Source organism: Ailuropoda melanoleuca, chromosome 5, assembly GCF_002007445.2.
Source record: "Ailuropoda melanoleuca isolate Jingjing chromosome 5, ASM200744v2, whole genome shotgun sequence".
Lineage (NCBI taxonomy): Eukaryota > Metazoa > Chordata > Mammalia > Carnivora > Ursidae > Ailuropoda > Ailuropoda melanoleuca.
Genome location: NC_048222.1, coordinates 56,255,691 through 56,265,990, shown reverse-complemented (window position 1 = coordinate 56,265,990; position 10,300 = coordinate 56,255,691). Strand labels below are relative to the sequence as shown.

The 10,300-nt window shown below is 37.5% G+C and overlaps 1 pseudogene; it reads left to right on the top strand.

Annotated features, from left to right (window-relative positions):
• The first annotated feature begins 9,357 nt into the window (after nt 1–9,357).
• Nucleotides 9,358–10,097, top strand: LOC100476710 (annotated as a pseudogene).
• The last annotated feature ends 203 nt before the right edge of the window (nt 10,098–10,300 follow it).

The window sequence follows — 10,300 nt, the reverse complement described above, 5'->3', positions numbered from 1 at the left end:
AGGAAGGAGGTCAACAGCCTCCAGCTGTCAGCTTCTTCACAGTCTGCCTCAACTGCAGAGAGCCAGTCATGCCCCTGCCACATCTGGTGACCGAGGGAAGTCAGCTGAATGTAGCTGCAGAAATGAGCCTAGCACACATGTGGAGCAAAAAGCCTAAGCATTCAAACAGAATTGGGGGAAATAATCATTTCACAACACTACATTTTAGGGTGGTTTGTTATTTAGTAATAGATACAGAAATTGGTATCTAGGGTGGGGTATTCTAACAAAAAGCCGAAACACGTGGTGTTGGCTTTAGGACAAGGTGGCAGGTGGAGATCAGAAGAATGGCAAGAATACTATTAGTTGAGGCAGAAAAGGCAGTGTGGTAGGCAGAATAATGCCCCTCCCCAGCAAAGATGTTCACATCCTATTCCCCAGAATTTATGAATATGTTGCCTCCTGTGGTAAGAAGAATTTTGCAGTTGTGATTAAGGATCTCGAGATAGGGAGAGTATCCTGGGTTATCCAGGTGGGCCCAATATAAGCACAAGGATCCTTAAAGAGGAAAAGGGACACATAAGAGAATGTCAGTGTGATACAAAATGAGGACTCCACCCAGATGGTTGAAGAGAACCACAAGCCAAAGAATGCAGACAACCTCTGGAAGCTGGAAAAGGTAAGGGAACAGATTCCCTCCAGAAAGGAATGCAGTTCAGCCAACATCTTGATTTTATTCCTGTGAGATCTGTGTTGGACTTCTAACCCACAGAGCTATATAATAATAAATTTGTGTCGCTTAAGCCTGCTAAGTTTGTAGTGATTTGCTACAGAAGCAAGAGAAAGATAATACCGGTGGTTAAGATGTTATTAGCAAAGGCTTGAAGAGTAACGAATGAACCCGAGAGGGTGGAAAGGCAGTAAAAAAATCATCAAATGCTAAAAAATATAGGACCTGTGTTATGCAATGAAGGAATGCTTAGCAATACTTTTGCCTGTCCGAAGAAAAGATAGAAAATAAACCTTATGAGCTTACAGATCTCTTAAGGAGATTTCCAGGCGGAGTGGTGAAAGTATCAGTTAACTTTTTAAAAAATATTTATTTTGAGAGAGAGAGAGAGCATGAGAGGGAAAGAGAGCAAGTGGGGGGAGGCACAGAGGCAAAGAGAGAGAGAAAATCTCAACCAGACTCCATGCTGAGTGCAGAGCCTGACGGGGTTTGATCTCAGGACCCTGAGATAATGACCTGAGCCAAAATCAAGAGTCAGATGCTTACAGGCTAAGACACCCAGGTGCCCTATCAATTAACTTTATACCTACTCATGGTAATATACAAGAAGAGAGAAATGAGCTAAAGAAGGAACTGTTCAATTTTTAAGAAGAATTTAGAAGAAACATTTCCAACCCAGCACTTGTCATTTCTTATGGAAAAGGAAGCATGTATAACTGAATGGTAGAGCAGACTGAAGGGAGGATCCAAGAGGCAAGGCAAGTGATGGATGAGGAAATCACCACCAGAGGGATGAACTGAACTACAATCAGGGACTATCCCTTGCCCTTAGTATGGGTGCTCTGACAATTTTAGCTCTTGTTTTCCTGCGCCTTGCCTTTTGACTGGGAGTGTCTGTGTGGCTTTTCTGTCCTAGAAAACCTGGACTGAGAAGCCACTCCCAAGCAGCTACACCTGAGGAACAGTATCCTGAGGACTTTTAACCTGATTTAGACAATAAGATACTGAATTTAAACTTATGTCATAATGGGATGGTATTTTTAGGGTATAGGGTGAGTATATTTTTGCATGTGGGTTGAGCAAGAATTGTGGCTAGAGGGTGGACTGTGAAAGAGAGTCTTCAAAGGTGGCCCCCAAACAATTCCTCACTTCCTCTATAAGCATACCATTCCTCCCTATAAGGGGTGAAGTCCATTTTCCTTCCTTTTCAATCTTGGCTGGTCAAGTAACTTACTTTGACCAATAAAATGTGGTGAAAGAAGGCCTGACAGTTTCTACTTTCTTGCTCTTGGTTTCCTGAGTCACCATGTTAGAATTCCAGGCTATTTTGATGGAGAGAGGGACCATTTGGAGAGTCCCTAGAGATACCACAGGGAAAGAAAGGCCACACAGGGAAGAACTGAGATACCCCAGTCAGTAGCATCAAGGCCCCAGACAAGTGGGAGAGGTCTTTTAGAACCTCCTAGCTCAGCTTAGCTACTATCTCTGTGCAGCCACATGAGTGATTCCAGCTGCCACCATTTGAGAGCAGAAGAGCCAGCAGTCAATCCACAGAACCATAGGAAATTTAGAAATCATTGTTTCAGCCATTATGTTTTGGGGATGGTTTGTTGCACAGCAATAGATAATTGATGCAGCAAACTTTCTGTTTGTAGAGGAGGGGTTAAGAAAAAAAAGACTCATGACGAAAAAACCTGTAGAAAGCTGGGGGCCTAGAGAGCGCTTTTCATTTTGACCTAGCTCTGTCTCCTTTAGTTGGCCAGTGGTATCTTCATCTATACAATTTTCTTTAAAACTTTGTGAGCCTTCTATAGCAAATTAGTCTACTCCATTAGACAAAAGTCACTTCTGTAAATCTCTTTGAGACAGGCCCCTTCTGCCATGGGCTGAGTGAGAATCAGGGTGCTGTGGAAAATTCTCATAGTGTTCTTAGCCCACAGGGCCTATGAGGCATTGCTTGACATCATTCTAAAATCTTAAAGGGACTTATAGCCTCTGATTTATCATAACCTTGAGACCATGTTTTATTTTTTAATTTTGGCACCTTGGGCTTTTTATCTTTGCCCTGAGACTATTTGTAACATTGAAAATATTTTTCTGGCTGGTCAAGTTGGGAATAAAACTGGTAGAGAATACTTCAGAGACTGTTCTGGATGCGCTGTGAGTTTATAGGAGGATATGACGTCTACATTTTTTACTTTCCTCTCTAGACTCATCATAAAGAACTATGAAAGTAGTACTTTTTAAAACAATATAGGTTAAACTGAGAGGTAATATCTATTTTGTTATTAAGTGCATTATAAACATTCATGATAATGAAATGTTTGATAAACAGCTGTTCATTTCTGAAGCAGAAAAGAACATGAGTGAAAGTTCTGGTGAAATTTTTAACGTGGAAGCAAATTATTTATTAGCATAAGAAATATTTTATGTTTGATTGCCCTATATGAAAGTGTTGATTGCCTCTGGTTCTCTGCCGGATGTTGAAAAAACAATTCAAATACTTACAAAACAGTATTTATCTTATTTACTCCCCAAAATTAATAACTTAGTGTTTACAACCTTATTATCAAGGGCAATGGTTTCTTTTAACAAATATATATCCTTGGCAATGCTGCAGATAGAGTCTAAATTACTGAATTAAATTTTCTAATTTGATGACTCCATTTTCTTTTTTAACTCATTATACATTTTAGAATTTTATAACTACCCTGAATCTGAGAAATAAATTGTTTTGTTACCTTCAGAGTTTTTTAAGTCTAAGTATAGTGGATTGTAAGTATAATGGAATAAAAGCAATTCTAGATTTCTTCTATTCTAAAGAAGATTACCTAATTTTCTTTTGATCACTTATTTTAGGCGAGTTTTTGCCACAGTGATAGATTACTAAACATTTGCTGTTGTAACCTCTTTTTCTCCTCCACTTTCTCAAGTAAATACTTCACAACACTTTAGGAAACCCTGGAGAAACTTTTAATACTTTAACACATAATAAGTTCTGATTTTAAAGGACTTTGTCCAGAAGGAAGGAAGGAAGGAAAAAAAATACACTGACTGAACCAAGTGGCCTAATGTTTTATAATCTTAAGGGGGGAAAAATCCTTTTTTCTTTCCAAGACATATTTCCCTGAAAACATGTTTTTTGTATTAAAAAAATAGAAGCCTTTGTTACTTTTGGAAAATACTTTTGTAAAGTTGAAATGTTTTCCAAATTTAAGTCTGGACACCTCAATTTATTTTAACAATGGGAGTTAAGATGCTATTCCAAAAGTAAATTGATTTTACCTCTCAGATGAAATCAATGTACAGAGGTATTTAAAGCTGGAACATGGTATCTCCAGAAATCCAAGCTATCCTGCTGGAGATGTGGCAGATCCTTGGAGGCACTTCGTGAAAAGAGAGGCTACATAGGGAATAATTAAGTACCCCAGTTAATAGCACCAAAGCCCCAGGCAAGTTAGAGAGATCTTGAACTTTCTAACTCAGCTTAACCACCAGCTGAGTGCAGCCACAACAACAAACCCAGTTAACATCCCTTGAACAAGCTATAGAAAATATTTAAACTGGGTACCACATAACCTTTATATTAGGCAACCAGGTATTTGACTGAATATTTTTCATCGTCTAGTCAGTAATTCTGTTGTAATATGAAAGTAGCCATACTTGACAGCTTTTACCATATACGAGAAAACTGGAGGGGCACCTGGGGCTCTGTTGGTTGAGCATTCAACTCTTGATCTCAGTTCAGGTCTTGATCTCAGGGTCGTGAGTTCAAGCCCCATGTTGTGCTCCATGCTGGGTATGGAGCATATATGTAAAAGAAGAAGAAGAAGAAGAAGGAGAAGGAGAAGGAGAAGAAGAAGAAAAAGAGAGAGAGAGAAAGAAAGAAAGAAAGAAAGAAAGAAAGAAAGAAAGAAAGAAAGAAAGAAAGAAAGAAAATAGAAAACTGAAAGTTTGCCAGTCATTGCTTTTTTCCCCAAGATTGCCAACACTAGGTCTTTAAATACAATGTGCACATTAAAAATAGTGAGTAGCGTGTTGCTCATTGAAGCTGGTTTGCAAATTGCTGAACATCACTTTTTTTATATCCGTCTATTAGTAATAATAAGAAAACGATATTTCAGATTTCAGTTTTCTAGAAAGCAAGGCATATCATTATAGTATATATATCATTCTATATAAAAGATTTTGATTATGGGTTGGTGAACAATTGATTGTAAGTAATTAAATGATAACCGATCAGAGTCTTTTAGGGCCAGTGAATTTTTTTATTAAGTGTTTAATTTTAATTCCAGTATAGTTAGCATATAGTGTTATATTAGTTTCAGGTGTACAATGTAGTAATTCAGCTGTTCTGTACATTACTCAGTGCTCTTCATGATAATAGAGGCAGTGAATGTGAATCAAGAGCTGCTGCTTTTTCAGTCTACCTGTAGTAAGATCTTCTTTTCAAGGTAGATTGAATGTTTCTTTCCCTTTCCCCAAATTCATATGTTGAAATCCTAATTCCCAGTGTGATGGTATTAGGAAGTGGGGCCTCTGGGAGGTGATTAGGTCATGAAAATGGAATCTTCATGGATGGAAATAGCACCTTTATAAGAAAAGAAACCAGAGGGATGAACTCTCCTTATTTTGGTCAGAACTATACCACGTACTCACCTCAAACTAACCATTGACAAGGGCAGCTCAGTCAATATTTGCCTTTAAACTAGACTGACTTCCTTGAGGTGGTACGTATCTGAATGAAGTCCCATTGTGTTATTTAAACAGAGAGGGAAGGAGAAAGGGGGTGATTATTGGGTTGATTAATATTTTTCAAACTGAAGGTTGCAACCCATTAGAGGATCATGAAATCAATTTAGTGAAGTATAATCAACATTTTACAAAATAAAATAAAACAAATGATAACTTCATCATACTTAATAGGTGCTAGCATGGTTTGTGAAACTTATGTTTCAGTTATGTGTGTGTATATTCAGTATGAGGTAAGATGAATTTCTTAGTGCTGATCAAAGTAAAAGAATTTGAAAGCCACTTGAGTAGACAGCCATCTGTGTCTGCTATAGAAAGTCCTCACTGGTTTTCTGAAAATTAGTTAAGGGAATATCTGATCTGATTCTTCCCTACAAGACATGAGGTTTACCAGGCAAAAGAGATCCAAGAGTAAAAATTTTCTACAATACGTGGACTGTCTAAAATACATAAGCTTATGTAATTATTTAAAAACTACATAAAAATAATAATAATAAAAACTGCCTTCTAATGAGAAATTATGCACCTGGGATTTTAAATGCAATCTCTTAATTTTCTCGGCACCCCAAGATTATGTATTATCCTCATCTTAAAATGACAAAAAGCAACCAAACAAAGCTCATAAGTTAGTAATTCGGTGAAAGTTACCTAAGCAATTAAGTAAGAGAACTTGGATTTAAATTTAGGTCTTTCTGATTTTAAAAAACTCAAGTTTCTTGACTACATTAACCTATCCCCTCCCCATGCTCAAATTGCCTCCCTACAATTTATCTCCATTCAGCAGTTTTGTTCTATGGAACAATAACAGTGTAAATTTAAAGCCATTCTAAAATTATGCAAACAGAAGCAACCACATAAAATATTTCATGTTTAATAAAGAAAAGAATTAAACCCCACAAATTTCTAAGGCTTTTCTATTGGTGATTTCAAGGCGGAGTCATTGACTCTTTCCCTTATTTCTGGTTGAAATTTTCCAATCAGTGAAAGAAATGGCATACTATGTTTTATTCAAATCTAGGCATATAGTGCAGCCATTCTTCTACTGCAGTCTATTGGATGAGTATTTGTGTTGATATAATTAAATTTTGTTCAAACTATAATTTTTATATGTAAAGTATATACTAGGAGATAAGCTGCTTATATATTTAGAATTTTTTAAAGCTCTTATTTCATTTTTTTCTTTTATAGATTTAGAGCCCATTTATCTGCTTGAAAAGTTGGACACAAATAGTTTTATCACTAAGTGCTTTAAAATGAACAATGTTGGGGCACCAGGGTGGCTCAGTAGGTTAAGCATCTGACTCTTGGGGCACCTGGGTGGCTCAGTCGTTAAGCGTCTGCCTTAGGCTCAGGACGTGATCCCAGAGTCCTGGGATGGAGCCCCACATCAGGCTCCTCTGCTGGGAGCCTGCTTCTTCCTCTCCCACTCCCCCCTGCCTGTGTTCCTTCTCTCGCTGGCTGTCTCTCTCTCTCTCTCTGTCAAATAAATAAATAAATAAATAAATCTTTAACAACAACAACAAAAAAGCATCTGACTCTTGTTTTTGACTCAGGTCACGATCTCAGGATTGTGAGACTGAGCCCTGCATTGGGATCTGCGTTGGACGTGGAGCCTGCTTAATATTCTCTCTCTTCCTCTCCCTCTGCCCCCCCTCTAAGAAATAAATAAAACTAATTAAAATTAAATAAAATAAAAAACTAAAATAAGCAATGTTTCCCTCTTGGTGCCTCAAAGACCTTAAGACTGCCAAACCTTCCCTGTTTCACCCGCTAAAATAGAACATGTATTACAGGCATTAGAACCGTAGCACTATGAATATAATAATGCAAAAAAGTAAAATTAATAATAAGTAACCAATAAATATGTGTTTGCTTTACCAAAGATATAGTACTATCTGACTAGAACTGTGGTTTCACATTCTAAAATGAGAGTTGGAATGGATATATACTGCTAACATTTGGGGACCTGATTTCCTGCCATTATCAGCAATGCTAATCTTGAGAATTCTTCTTCCTCATTTGTGTTGAAAGAGTAACAAATTCAGTGTAATTAAGATCACTGGGACTATGCAGATGTAATTTCTAATTTTCCTGATGCATGTTAATTGAACCAAATGTACAGAGCATACCGCTTATAACAGAGTTATAAGAAGTTAACATTCTTCTAGAAGTTTACCTGCCAAGAAGAATACAATGCCCATTTAAATACCACAGCTAAAGGGAATCGATCATTCTTAGAGTGGCTTATTTAATATGCTTTAAGCCTGTCTGGCTGCTTCTAGCTATCTAGCTTATTCTCAGATGCTATTGTCCATGAGTAACTGTTATATTTTTGAGGTATCGGACCATGTTAACACCACTCAGAAGACCATATTTTGAAATTTAAATTTATTGAAAACCAATAGTAGAATACATTTGAATCCAAATTGCACATTTATTCAACAAGTATCTATTGAGCATCTGCCTATATTTGGCAATATATCCACTATGCTTGTGACTATTCTTTAGAATTTTGATTTCCAAATGTTCATTATTAGTAATTAGAAATGTGATTTATTTTGTATATTGTCCTTGAATATTGTGAATTTGCTAAACTCACGTACTATGTGAGTTTTGTTTTTTTTGTTTGTTTGTTTTAGGTTCCTTGGGATTTTCTTTTTTCTTTTTTTTTTAAAGATTTTATTTATTTATTCGACAGAGACAGCCAGCGAGAGAGGGAACACAAGCAGGGGGAATGGGAGAGGAAGAAGCAGGCTCCCAGCGGAGGAGCCTGATGTGGGGCTCCATCCCAGACCGTTGGGATCACACCCTGAGCCGAAGGCAGACGCTTAATGACTGTGCCACCCAGGCACCCCTCCTTGGGATTTTCTGCATAGACAACCACATCATCTCTGAATAGACAGTTTTGTTTCTTCCTTTCCAGTAAGTATGCCTTTTATTTTTTTTTTCTTGCCCACTTGTGTTGGCCAGGACATCCAGTATAATGTTGGATAGAAGCGCGACAGCAGACATCCTTTCCTTGTTCCCAATATTAGGAGGAAAGCATTTAAACCTTCTCCATTAAGTATGATGTTAGCCTTAAGTCATATGTGCATATATATGCATTTTCACGTTTACACATGTTACCCATTATGAGGTTAGAGAAGTTCCCTTCTATTTATAGTTTGTAGAGTTTATACATAGGTAATGAATGGAATTTGAACTTTGTCAAATGCTTTTTACCCCCCCCACTGGAGAGTTTTTTTCTTCTTTAATATGTTGAAATGGTGTAATATTGTTTTATAGTTACATTTTCTAATGTTGGACTAGCCTTGCATTCCCAGACTAGACTCCACTTGGTTGTATTGTATTATCCTATTTATCTGTTGTTAAATTTGATATATATTTTGATCAATGTATCTGGTATGTTGAATATATTTGATATATTGCCAATATTTTGTGGAAGATTTTTGCATCTCTGTTTGTGGGGTATGTTGCCCCATAGTTTTTTCATCATGTCTTTCTCTAGTTTTGGTAACAGAGTAATAATAGCCTCCCAAAATGAATTGCAAAGTGTTCCCTCCTCTTGTGTTTTATGGAAGAGTTTGGGTAAGTTTGTAATTTTTTTTCTTTCTTTAATGTTTGGTAGAAATAACCAATGGAACTATCTGGGCCTAGAATTTTCCATTTTGGGAAAGTTTATGAGTAAAATTCAATTCCTTTATAGATAGAGGAAATTTAAGTTAACCAGCCTGCCTGCCTGCATTCCTTCCTCCCTTCCTTCCTCCCTTCCTTCCTCCCTCTCTCCTTCTCTCTTTCTGTCTCTCTCTCCTCTCTCCTTGAGGTTTGGCAGTTCATCTCTTTAAAGAGTTGGTCCGCCATCTTGCATCCTGCGTGTGTGCACCTAATCTCAGCTGGTCCCCCGAGACTCCCTGAGCACCAACCCTATTCCCCCCATGGTCCCATTTCTGTTCCAAGATGAAAGAAACTATCATGAACCAAGAGAAACTCCCCAAACTGCAAGCACACGTGCGCATTGGTGGGAAAGGAACTGCTCACCAAAAGAACATGGTTCATAGAATGGCTACAGCAGATGATAAAAAACTTCAGTTCTCCTTAAAGAAGTTAGGGGTAAACAATATCTCTGGTATTGAGGAAGTGAGTATGTTCACAAACCAAGGAGCAGTGATCCATTTTAACAACCCTAAAGTTCAGGCATCGCTGGCAGTGAACACTTTCACCATTACAGACCGTGCTGAGACAGAGTAGCTGACAGAAACGCTAGCCAGTATCTTAAACCAACTTGGTGCAGACAGTCTGACTATTTTAAAAAGACTCCCACACAATCTGTGGATGGAAAAGCACCACTTGCTACCAGACAGGACGATGATGATGAAGTTCCAGATCTTGTGGAGAATTTTGAGGAAGCGTCCGAGAATGAAACAAACTGAATGAGTTAACTTCTGAAGAAGATAAAACTTGAAGATGTAACTGGGAGCTGCTATTTTATATTATGACTGCTTTTTAAAGTTCTGCTTATGGATCTGAAAAAATCTAGATCTCTAATATTTTTAAGCCCAAGCCCCTTGGACACTGCAGCTCTTTTCAGTTTTTACTTATACACAATTCATTCTTTGCAGCTAATTAAGCTGGAGAATCCTGGGAATAAAATTTGAAACAAGATTAGTAAAATTCTTTGCCTGGGGGAAAAAAAGAGTTAGTCCGACTCATCTGACTTGTGGAATTTATGGGCACTGAGGTGTTCGTAGGATTCTCTTATTATCCTTTTAATGTCTACAAGGTCTATAGTCTTCAACTTTTTCTTGATTAATCTAGGTGGAGGTTTATCAATTTTATTGA